At 44.4% G+C, this 12,790-nt stretch overlaps 1 protein-coding gene across 1 annotated transcript in view; it reads left to right on the top strand.

The window, feature by feature from the left end:
• The window catches only part of MTURN (maturin, neural progenitor differentiation regulator homolog), a 34,769-nt gene that overhangs the window by 1,740 nt on the left and 20,239 nt on the right, over nucleotides 1-12,790 (top strand). The gene's annotated exons all lie outside the window — the stretch shown is intronic.

Below are 12,790 nucleotides of genomic sequence, written 5' to 3'. Positions count from 1 at the left end.
GTGACTTAACATGAAGCATGCCCCTCCCACCACCTCCATTCCACTCCACAAAGGTGAGAGATTCACCAGGCCCCAGCCTCCTGACCCTCTAGAAGAGGGATAGCCTTGAGTGACAGTCAAATTTGACTTGTGGCAGTGTGACTCTGGTCAAACGCATTTTAATGTTTTAAAATGCTCAGTGTACACATCTGAAAAATGGGTATAATACCGATCCCCAGGTGATCAAATAGATAATGCACCTGACAGTCTCCACTGCACAGCAAGGGCCCCACAAATTTGGGTCAGAGATCTGAGGTTCCCCAGAGCTTAGAACTTCTCTCTTTAAGAGCCTCAATGTCTCACCTGTAAAATTAGGTTAATCAGAATGCCTCCATCATAGGTATTTGTGAAGTACAAGTAAAATATAAATGTATGTAAGAACACTGTTAACTGTAGTTAAAATAAGTAAGTGTTGTTTGTCAATGTGGAAGATCATTAAAAAGAGATTTCAGTTCAGTTCAGTTCAGTTGCTCAGTTGTGTCCGACTCTTTGCGACCCCATGAATCGGAGCACGCCAGGCCTCCCTGTCCATCACCAACTCCCGGAGTTCACTCAGACTCACGTCCATCGAGTCCGAGATGCCATCCAGCCATCTCATCCTCGGTCGTCCCCTTCTCCTCCTGCCCCCAATCCCTCCCAGCATCAGAGTCTTTTCCAATGAGTCAACTCTTCTCATGAGGTGGCCAAAGTACTGGAGTTTCAGCTTTAGCATCATTCTTTCCAAAGAAATCCCAGGGCTGATCTATTTACTCCATAGTAAAAGTATGAATAAGCACCAGGGATGTAGTGGAAATGGCACCAGGATCCAAGTAATTGCAGTGTTGGGGTTTGACTCGGAGTCCCTTCCACCCCTGGGCTTCCTTGGTCTGCCAGTGGCCTTTCCCCTCCTTACTGTGTGAAATGGGGCAGGAATCACTCCTGGTTCCGGAACTTATGGTTCCACGCAGCCATCCTGCTGTCACTGCAGAAGACATATCCAAAGAGAATAAGTGGGTGAAGAAAAGCAAGGCTGTTCTCTTGATCTGAATATGTTTAGCAAACCGTCATTCAGAAACATGAAGTCTATCAGGCCTTTTTCAAGGCCACCCATGTTACATTTTAAATCTCCACCTGTATGAGTTAAATACTTGAAAGTATTTCTTTTGAAAGTATTCATTCACTGACAATTAAATGAAATAAATAGGAAAGAAAGAAAGTGGTGGGGGGGGGGTGCGGGGAGTAATTCATTGGGCAGACTGGACCTTTTTCAGTTTCTAGAGGCCATAATAAACAAGATGCCAAACACTGGAATTTTCTTAGCCCAAAACCTTGCCTCAGATTTGCAGGTCAGGTTTGTCAAGATGCTGTTTGCCTCTAGTTAAAGAAACTCAGATCTGAAGAAAATATCTTACCTCTGTCCATTGCTTTTTCTCAGGAGAATCTGCTAAGTATTAGAAGAAATTTGAGATGCATGGAATCCTTGTAATCTGAAGGATTTGTAAACAATAAGAATATTTACATAGCATTTCTCAGTTTACAAAGTGTTTTTATAGCATTCATTCATTTAACATTTATTGAGGGCTCACTCTGTACGTGGCCAGGGCTACTTCAAATAGGACCATTCTCTTCATCTGAGAAACAGTGTGGGATAATGCCTAGGGGCACAGGCTCTGGGTCAGGCTACTCAAGCTTTCACCCCAGCTCCCCACATCTAACTTTGTGCCTCAGAGGAAGTTGTTTAACCCTTCTGTGTCATAACTTCCGCATCTGTAAAACAGAGATGATATTAGTACCTCCCTAGCGGCTTTGTTTGAGAACAGTACCTAAAGTGGGGATGATATTAAGGATCTCAGGCAGAGTTTCCACATAGCAGTCCCTCTGGATCTATTTAAAATGTCGATAAAAACATCAGGTTGTGTTCTTACCACTCCCTCCCTCTCCTAAACTGACTTCCCATCACTTTTGCAATAAAACCTGAGCTTTCCTGGCTTCAAGCCCCCACGCGATCTGCCTCCCGCCACCTCTCTGACCTCATCCTGGCCCATTCTTCCCCCTTGCTTAGTGTGTTCCTGCCACACTGGCCTTTCTGGTCTTTAGAGAAACCAAGCTCATTCTTGCCTTAGGGCCTTTACATCTGCTGTTCCCTCTCCCTAAAACACTCTTCCCCCACATCCTTACATAGCTTCTTTATACCATTGCAGCCTGGGAGAAACCTTCCTGACCACATACTCCCTTACTTCACTCTCTTTTATTCTTACCATAGCACTCACTAATACTTGATAGTCCACTGCCTATTTTCTGCCTCGCCCACTAGCCTATTAAGCTTCATGAGACCTTATTCATCCCTGTATGGCAGCACTCAGAACATGCCAGACATGTGATAGATATTCAGTCCATGTTTGTAAGAATGAATGAATGAGTAATAGCTCAGTATAGAAGACATGTTAAATTTCAAGAGTGACAGCTTCAAAGACAGCTACCACTTAAGTGTGAATTACCATGTATCAGACTTTGTATGTATGAACCCATTTAATCTTAGTAATCTCAGAAGCCACTCTCTATAATTATCTCCACTTTACAGATGAGAAAACTGAAGCCAAGTGAGGTTTGCTAACTTCCTTACAGCTAATAGATGGTAGCCCTGAACTGAATACCTGGCACTACAGGGGTGACAACAGGGGACCCGATTCAGACTTGGGTTCAAGGGCTACATCTTATTGAGCTTCACAAAAATTCTGTAAGGTGGGTATTACTATTTTATAGGCGAGGAAACCAACACTAGTAACTTTAAGGACTCAGCCAGGACTATGCCAGTAAGAAGTGACAGTCAGGACTTGAGCCAAAGCCCAGAGGGCTGTCCCTTCCACCATGCAGAAGGTCTCCTGGACAGGATCAGGCTGGGGCCTAGGAACAAGGACTTCTTTTTGTCTCTCCTCTCTTTGGCAGCTCCTGGGCCCCTTGTGAACTCCTTCCCCTGCTTGCTTTACAGGCCATGTGGTCCCTTTGCGAACTGCTGCTGATTCAAGTCTCTCTCTGCGGATGGCTGGGGAGTTCAGGTCTGGGATAAAATGCTGCCAGTGCCCTGTGTGTGCTGGGGGTTCAGGGACACGGCTACCCTGCCTGGCTCTTTGGGTGTCACAGGGAGGGTGCCGAGAGCTTAGACAGGCGGCACGCCCATCCTTTGCCAGCTTGAAAGGTCCCCAGGGTTCGGTCAGGCTTGAGGAATGGGGCGTTGGCAGCCACTAACATGCCAGACGGACAGAGGGGCACGTGCTCCTGGGCATGGCAGCACCAGCTGCTTTCCCTCCTCGCCTCGTCCTAGAGAAAAGAGTTCTCTGGAAACAAAGCCCACTGCCCAGCCTCTCCCTGCTGCTGATGGTGAGGGGGTGGGGGGCGCTCCCTTATTGTCCTGCCAACCATTCACAACATGTTTGGTTCTACATGTATAGTTTAATGCCTCCTCAACACAAAAACAAAGATAGCTGTTGTCATAGTATTAAAGAAAAATGTTTTTTTTTATAGAAGAACTATGTGATTTAACTTTGTGTGTGTCCCTATGACTGTGACTTTATATGTATATATATAGATATAATCCCCATTTTCATTCTAGGCATGTCTCTATTATTAACTGTGTGACTAAATAACCTTATTATTTTGGAGAAAGAAGATATAACTTGTTTGAATGAGGTTGCATCATCATGTTTGGTGGTATAGTGGAGAGAAGGCCCTGTCTTGTTCAATTTAAACCCTATCCTCAGTTTCCTCTTCTGTCTAATGGGGATAATCATACCTATATCACATTATTTGCAGGTTAAATGAGCAGTAGTGGTAGACTGTAAAGCTTCCTATGCTGGCCATGTATTATTCATCTAGAGAGATTACATCAGGGAAAAAGATATGTCTATCGTTCATGGAGTGGTAATCCCAAGGAGAGTAAATTTCTGCTAATATAAACTCAAGTAAGGGGGAGAAGACATAAGCACTCATCGGCCTCTGCTAAATGAGAAGCAGTTTATCTCTTGGAACCTTTTTTTTTAAGATTTTTTTTAATGTGGACCACTTTTAAAGTCTTTATTGAATTTGTTACAATATTGCTTCTGTTTTATGTTTTGGTGTTTTGGCCCTGTGGCATGTGGAATCTTAGGATCTTAGTTCCCCTACAGGGGGTCAGACCCACATGTCCCTGCATTGGAAGGCAAAGTCTTAACCACAAGACTGCCAGGGAGGTCCCTCTCTTGAAGTCTGAAATCTTTATATCCACCCTGTTGTGCTTAGTAGCTCAGTCGTGTCTGACTCTTTGCAACCCTGTGGACTGTAGCCTACCAGGCTCCTCTGTCCATGGAGTTCTCCAGGCAAGAATACTGGAGTGGGTTCCCATGCCCTCTTCCAGGGGATCTTCCCAACCCAGGGATGGAACCTGCAGCTCCTGCAGCTCCTGCTTTAGCAGGTGGATTCTTTACCACTGTGCCACCTGGGAAGCCCATGTCCACCCTGGGGGTATTATTATTTTCTTTGACTTGCAAAGGAAGGAGCTGAGGCTCAGGTTGAAAGCAAGACATCTCTCTTAATATCCTGGCTTTGCCCGTTGCTTCATGTGTGACCATAGACAAGTTGCTTAAACTTTCTGAGTCTCAGTTTCCTCCTTGATAAACCAGATCAGTGTTTGACACCAAGAGCAGATTGGAGGTATGGTCAGACATGTTCAGAAATAATGCTGGCTGTCATGAGATGGCTTGCCACTCTTACCTCACCTCTTATGTGGGTAGCAGTCAGTTTTGGGTTAAGCCGTACCAACTTAAAATGGACTCCCCAGAACTGCTGGCAGCAGAAAACCCACGTGGTGAGACTGAGGCGCTTCACAATGGCCCTTTGACACAGATAGCTGAGTCCTGGGAGGACAGCGGGTGTGTTCTTCACTCCCTGCCATCCCCAACTCTGCCTAAGCACCAGGAAGTCAAGCGCCATCCCCACAAGTGTTAGAACAGTAGGAGCATACAGACTGTGATCAAAAAGGTATTTGTCATTTGAATTACTTTAATAATCTACCTCCATTCTTAGATAAGCTAGATATTCTTATCTCTACTACAGAAAACAGAAAGGTGCTCATTTTCCCATTTGCAGTTGACACTGTTTTATTGTCTTAAACCAGATGAACTTTGATAAGAAACTCCATCCCAACTTAATGACAGAAATAAGGGCCACAGATGACACATGCTGAAATCAGAGTTCTCACTGGGGATTTTCAGCTCCAAATGGGCAGGAAACTATAGGAAAGAGTAGGCTTGCTCAGGGCAGGTACAAGTTGGGGCCGCTTCACTGCAAACCATGCTGTCCTGAGAATTGGAAGTGGTTTTAGTTGATCATGACATTTAGATTTTTTTTTAATGTAATTGATTGCATGCTATGTTGCTTCAGTTATATCCAATTCTTTGTGATCCCATGGACTGTAACCCTCCAGGCTTCTCTGTCCATGAGATTTTTCAGACAAGAATACTGGGGTGGCTTGCCATACCTTTCTCCATAGGCTCTTCCCGACCCAGGGATTGAACCTGCATTTCTTGTGTCTCCTCCACTGTAGGTGGATTCTTTACCCCTGAGCCACCCGGGAAGCCCTTTTAATGTAATGTTGTTCAGTTGCTCAGTCATGTTTGACTCTTCGCGACACCATGGACTGCAGCACACTAGGCTTCCCTGTCCTTCACCATCTCCCAGAGCTTGCTTAGACTCATGTCTATCGAGTCAGTGAGGCCAACCAACCATCTCAGCCTCTGTCGTCCCCTTCTCCTCCTGCCTTTCCCAGCATCAGGGTCTTTTTTAATGAGTCGGTTCTTTGCATCAAGTGGCCAAAGTATTGGAGTTTCAGCCTCAGCATCAGTCCTTCCAAAGAATGTTCAAGACTGATTTCCTTTAGGATGAACTGGTTGGATCTCCTTACAGTCCAAGGCACTCTCAAGCGTCTTTTCCAACACCACAGTTCAAATGCATCAGTTCTTCAGTGTTCAGCTCTCTTTATGGTCCAACTCTCACATCCATTCATGACTACTGGAAAACCATAGCTTTGACTAGATGGACCTGTGTCAGCAAAGTAATGTAATGCCCATCCTCAAATATGAGGTTAGTCACAGTTCTGTTCTGTCCTCAAACGGTGGTCCCAGAACCAGCAACATAAGCATCACCTGGAACTTGTTGGAAATGCAGTTTCAGAAATTCCTGTGTGGGATCCAGCGATGGTGTTTTGATAAGCCTCCAGGTGACTGAGAGGGCTTCCCTGGTGGCTCAGACGGTAAAGAATCTGCCTGCAAAGGGGGAGACCTAGGTTCGATCCCGTGGTCGGGAAGATCCCCTGGAGGAGGGCATGACAACCCACTCCCGTATTGTTGCCGGAAGAATCCTATGGATGTAGGAGCCTGGTGGACTACAGTCCATGGAGCCGTGAAGAGTCAGAAGTGAGTAAGCACAGCACAGGTCACTGAGCTGCACTCTAAGGCTGAAGAACCAGCTCTTTCCCTCCTTTGTGAAGCCTTTCCTTGGCATTTCTAATACTGTAACAGTCCGTGTCTGTGATCTGCCTTGGCTCTCATGACCAGACTGGAAGTTCAGTACATTCTGTTCCCAGATGTATATTTGCCAAGGAATTAGCATTGTTCAGAGCCACAGGTTCCCTGACCCCTTGCTATAGTTTTTTTATGGCCAGAGTGGGTGTTTGGTTTCTCATGCTTAAGATATTTTCCAAGTGAAAGGCCTTGTGGCCATGCCCTGTGGTGCCGGACTCTGGGTCAAGTTCCCGTTTGTCCTTGTACAAGGCTAGACCCCAGATCTTGCTTTCAGGTGCTTTAGCCCAGCCACCAGATACTCTCTCTGCCCTCCCCTGGTTTTGGAATAGGCCTCTCTAATTTTCTAAGAGTAACCCTCCTGCCCCTGGAGAAGGAAATGGCAACCCTCTCAGGTATCCTTGCCTAGGGAATCCCAGGCGGGCTACAGTCCATGAGGTCGCAAAGAGTCGGACACGACTTAGCGACGGAACAACAACTACAGCGCTCCTACCCCTAGTCCCGTTCCTGTTAGTTCTGAAGAGTTGGCCTATTTTGTCTGTGGGCACTGCCTCAGGTCACTGGTTGCTTGTCTTTCTTTGCATCGGCCTCTGCAGAGCAGTGGGAGCCAATCTGCGTTCCATCCATGGCATGTGCCAGGCTTGTTTACCTGGCACTGCTGTCCTGATCTCACTGGTTTTTACATGATTCTTCTGTTGTTTTCCCTTTGTCTTTTTTTCCCCAACTACAGACTTATTTTTTAGCTCACCTCACCTTGTATTCTGTAGATTTTCGCTGACTGCCATGAGCAGTCTTAGAAGGGGGCAGTTTCAGTAAATAAAACTGAATACCTTTTGTTATGAGATACAATGGATATGAAATAATTAGCATTTAGTAAGTGACGTCTTATAAGCGGCTGTGTACACCTGGGTTTGTCTCATTCCAAACCCCCTGCTCTGTCAGGTTATCACATGGGCAGGGATTCAGCTGAAACTGTTTTCTAAAACCAGAAAACCAACACTGCTGGCAATTCGGGAGAAGTTAGAAAGCCACGTCAAGGAAATTTAGGGAGAATGGACAGGAAGGCCTTTCCCAGGTGTTAAGTCTTTCTTCTCCAGAGCTTCCCTGGTGGCTCAGCGGTGAAGAATTACCTGCAGTGCAGGAGCTGCAGGAGACGCAGGAGCTTCAGGAGCTGTAGGTTCCATCCCCAGGTCAGGAAGATCCCCTGGAGGGAGGGCATGGCAACCCACTCCAGTGTTCTTGCCTGAAGAATCCCATGGACACATAAGAGTCAGACATGACGGAAGTGACTTAGCAGACATGTATGCAAGTCTTTCTTCTCCAATGTATTTATAAATCAGCAACTCCAAAAGTGGAGTAATGAAAATGGTGGCGTGAATAACCTCCTCTTCATGAGGCTGTCGATGCCTTAGAAACACTTAAGGTGCAGAAACTGATTGCCCGGCGGTGGTGGATACACTGTGATTCTGTTACAGTTTGAGTGATGTTGGAGAAGGAAATGGCAACCCACTCCACTATTCTTGGCTAAAGAATCCCATGGACAGAGGTGCCAGATGGGCTACAATCGATGGGATTGCAAAGAGTTGGACACGACTGAGCAACTAACACTTTGAGTGATATACTTTTCTTAATTTATTTCCTTAATTTATAACTTAAAATACTTTTTTTTTTTAAAAAAGATAGTTATCAAACAGGCTATATTTGTAAAAAAAAAAAAATGCAAGGTTTTCATAGATACACCTGTTTCTGAATTAATTCTAACCCAAGTTGCCTTGGATAGTGTTCTCAGTGAAGTCACATAGGCTGTCTGATTTAGCACTACTGAGGGTGGAAATCCTCCACACCATCCTCCTGAAAATGCAAAAGGGGAAATAGGGGACTTATAGCCTTCATTTATTGAAAAGCTATTGTACTATCTGCCAGCCAGGCACTGTACTAGGTACTTAATCAACTTTTTACTTTCTCTGTAATCTTCATAACAAGTCTAGGGAAGAAGGCAGGTTTAAGATTTTCCATTGTGTGGTGCTAGGTGTTAATCCCATCTCTGACTTGGATAAGAATTTGAAATATGCCAGAACTTTTTAAAATTTGAGTTTGAAATAGGTGTTGAGCCAAACTTGTATTAAGGTGGACTTTATTGTTCTTGCTGAATCCCCACTAAGAATCAAGTGCAATAATGGATTTAAAGGCACTTTGTACAAGAGAAGACTCTACACATGGACATCACCAGATGGTCAACACTGAAATCAGATTGATTATATTCTTTGCAGCCAAAGATGGAGAAGCTCTATACAGTCAGCAAAAACAAGCAAGCTGTGGCTCAGATCATGAGCTCGTTATTGCCAAATTCAGACTTAAATTGAAGAAAGTAGGGAAAGCCACTAGACCATTCAGCTATGACCTAAATCAAATCCCTTATGATTATACAGTGGAGGTGAGAAATAGATTTAAGGGACTAGATCTGATAGATAGAGTGCCTGATGAACTATGGGCTGAGATTCTTGACATTGTATAAGAGACAGGGATTAAGATCATCCCCATGGAAAAGAAATGCAAAAAAGCAAAATGGCTGTCTGGGGAAGCCTTACAAATAGCTGTGAAAAGAAGAGAAGCGAAAAGGAAAGATATAAGCATCTGAATGCAAAGTTCCAAAGAATAGCAAGAAGAGATAAGACAGGCTTCCTCAGCGATCAATGCAAAGAAATAGAGGAAAACAACAGAATGGGGAAGATTAGAGATCTCTTCAAAAAATTAGAGATTCAAGGGAACATTTCATGCAAAGATGGGCTCGATAAAGGACAGAAATGGTATGGACCTAACAGAAGCAGAAGATATTAAGAAGAGGTGGCAAGAATACACAGAAGAACTGTACAAAAAAGATCTTCACGACCAAGATAATCACGATGGTATGATCACTCACCTAGAGCCAGACATCCTGGAATGTGAAGTCAAGTGGGCCTTAGAAAGCATCACTATGAACAAAGCTAGTGGAGGTGATGGACTTCCAGTGGAGCTGTTTCAAATCCTGAAAGATGATGCTGTGAAAGTGTTGCACTCAATATGTCAGCATATTTGGAAAACTCAGCAGTGGCCACAGGACTGGAAAAGGTCAGTTTTCATTCCAATCCCAAAGAAAGGCAATGCCAAAGAATGCTCAGACTACCACACAATTGCACTCATCTCACACGCTGGTAAAGTAATGCTCAAAATTCTCCAAGCCAGGCTTCAGCAATACGTGAACCGTGAACTCCCAGATGTTCAAGCTGGTTTTAGAAAAGGCAGAGGAACCAGAGATCAACTTGCCAACATCCTCTGGATCATGGAAAAAGCAAGAGAGTTCCAGAAAACATCTATTTCTGCTGTATTGACTACGCCAAAGCCTTTGACTATGTGGATCACAATAAACTGTGGAAAATTCTGAAAGAGATGGGAATACCAGACCACCTGACCTGCGGCTTGAGAAATCTGTATGCAGGTCAGGAGGCAACAGTTAGAACTAGACGTGGAACAACAGACTGGTTCCAAGTAGGACAAGGAGTACGTCAAGGCTGTATATTGTCACCATGCTTATTTAACTTATATGCAGAGTACACCATGAGAAACGCTGGACTGGAAGGAACACAAGCTGGAGTCAAGATTGCTGGGAGAAATATCAATAACCTCAGATATACAGATGACACCACCCTTATGGCAGAAAGTGAAGAGGAACTAAAAGCTTCTTGATGAAAGTGAAAGAGGAGAGTGAAAAGTTGGCCTAAAGCTCAACATTCAGAAAACTAAGATCATGGCATCTGGTCCCATCACTTCATGGGAAATAGATGGGGAAACAGTGGAAACAGTGTCAGACTTTATTTTGGGGGGCTCCAAAATCACTGCAGATGGTGAGTGCAGCCATGAAATTAAAAGACGCTTACTCCTTGGAAGAAAAGTTATGACCAACCTAGATAGCATATTCAAAAGCAGAGACATTGCTTTGCCAACAAAAGTCCATCTAGTCAAGGCTATGGTTTTTCCAGTGGTCATGTATGGATGTGAAAGTTGGACTGTGAAGAAAGCTGGGCTCCGAAGAATTGATGTTTTTGAACTGTGGTGTTGGAGAAGACTCCTGAGAGTCCCTTGGACTGCAAGGAGATCCAACTAGTCCATTCTAAAGGAGATCAGTCCTGGTGTTCATTGGAAGGACTGATGCTAAAGCTGAAACTCCAGTACTTTGGCCACCTCATGCAAAGAGTTGACTCATTGGAAAAGACTCTGATGCTGGGAGGGATTGGGGGAAGGAGGAGAAGGGGATGACAGAGGATTAGATGGCTGGATGGCATCACTGACTTGGTGGACGTGAGTCTGAGTGAACTCCGGGAGTTGGTGATGGACAGGGAGGCCTGGAGTGCTGTGATTCATGGGGTTGCAGAGTCGGAGACGACTGAGCAACTGAACTGAACTGTACTATTATGCTTTTTGTACAATGCAAGAGACGATTACATGACTGGCATTTCAGTGACTCGACAACTTTAAGGGCCTCCACTTAATAGGGAATCATGTTTGAACTGTTCTCTAAAGTTAGAGAATCTAGAAGGTATCTTTATTAGGTCACGGAGGAAGCTACTCTAGAAGTCTGCTGAAAATAGAGCGGCATGTATCAGAACTGGACTTTCACATCTGTGAAACACAGATAATTGGGGTGTAAAGATGGCATATTAGCACGTTATTCTCTCTTGAATCTGAGCAGCGTTTTCAGTTCTTTCCAGTTCCTGAGGATACTGCAGTGAAAAGGAAGAAGGGAAAATCTGTTTATTGCATGTTGGGCATATGACTTTCTGGGGGTGATGCTCTAATCATTTGTATTAATAGCAGGGGTAAGTATATGCTTGACATGGACCATTTCTCCAAATTGATCTGTCCCTTGCTGCCCAGTGCCTGTTCCTTGCTCTCAGCTGGCAAACATCTTCCTCTCCTCTACACTTTTTTCACCAGTGTTGAGCTATCATTGATCCGGCCCCTGTAAACAGCAATGCTTGGTACCTGGCTGACACCCTGATATTATCCTGGTCTTCAGTAACCCCTATCCCCATCCTGTTGTGCAGATATGCAGAGCAGGGGGCTTCTGCATCTTCATCTCTCAAACTAGTTTCTTGGGCTTATTCCAGATCCTTGAACATTTATGGGAGAAACTAGCCAAGTCTTAAAGATGTGCTAAAATGGATATCCTCATGTGGGAAATGAAAAAAAAATACTTGTCTAGCCTAAGAAAAAATAAAGCCTAAATCAGTTTCCTCCTGGTGCATGTTAACATCGCAAAGTGTTGCTTGGGTACGTTGCCCTCTTATATATATATATATATGTGTGTGTGTGTGTGTGTGTATATATAATAATTTTTATTTATTTTTCTTTTTTTGGCTTTGCTGGGTCTTCACTGCTACATGGGCTTTTCTCTAGTCGAGGCAAGTGGGGGCTGCCCTCTAGTTGCACAGGCTTCCCTTGTTGCAGAGCAGAGGCTCTAGGTGCAGGGGCTTTGGTAGTTGCTGCACCTGGACTCAAAGAGTTGCAGCTCCTGGGCTCTGGAAGATAGGCTTGTTAGTTGTGGCACTGCTCCACGGCATGTGGGATCTTCTTGACACAGGAATTGAACCCACATCTCCTGCATTGGCAGGTAGATTCTTTACCGTTGTGCCTCCAGGGAAGCCCTACAATGTCCTCTTAAAGCATTTTAAGGGAAGGTGAGATTTCAGAGAGCCTTTGTTTCCTGGTGAGTAGGGATGACTTTTCCATGTGTTCTCCTAAATTCATTTCATTTTTTTTTTTAATTAAAAAAATTTTTTTATTTTTACTTTATTTTGCTTTACAATACTGTATTGGTTTTGCCATACATTGACATGAATCAGCCATGGGTGTACATGAGTTCCCAATCCTGAACCCCCTCCCACCTCCCACCCCATATCATCTCTCTGGATCATCCTCGTGTACCAGCCCCAAGCATCTTGTATCCTGTATGGAACATAGACTGGCGATTCGTTTCTTACATGATAGTATACATGTTTCAATTTTGAAGCAAAGTGACCATCGCCCCCACCCTCAGGCTAATCTGGGTAAAGAATGTTTGTAAGCAGTTACAAACTCCTTCTTAATCCTTCAGCCATTGCTGAAGGCAGTGGTAAGGATTATGCAAGCTCTTGGTTTCTCCTCCCTCCCGTTTTAAAGCCACCCTAAATGGCAACCCACTCCAG

The sequence above is a fragment of the Ovis aries genome, chromosome 4 (genome assembly GCF_016772045.2).
Source record: "Ovis aries strain OAR_USU_Benz2616 breed Rambouillet chromosome 4, ARS-UI_Ramb_v3.0, whole genome shotgun sequence".
Classification (NCBI taxonomy): Eukaryota; Metazoa; Chordata; class Mammalia; order Artiodactyla; family Bovidae; genus Ovis; species Ovis aries.
This window is presented reverse-complemented; position numbering and strand designations above follow the sequence as displayed.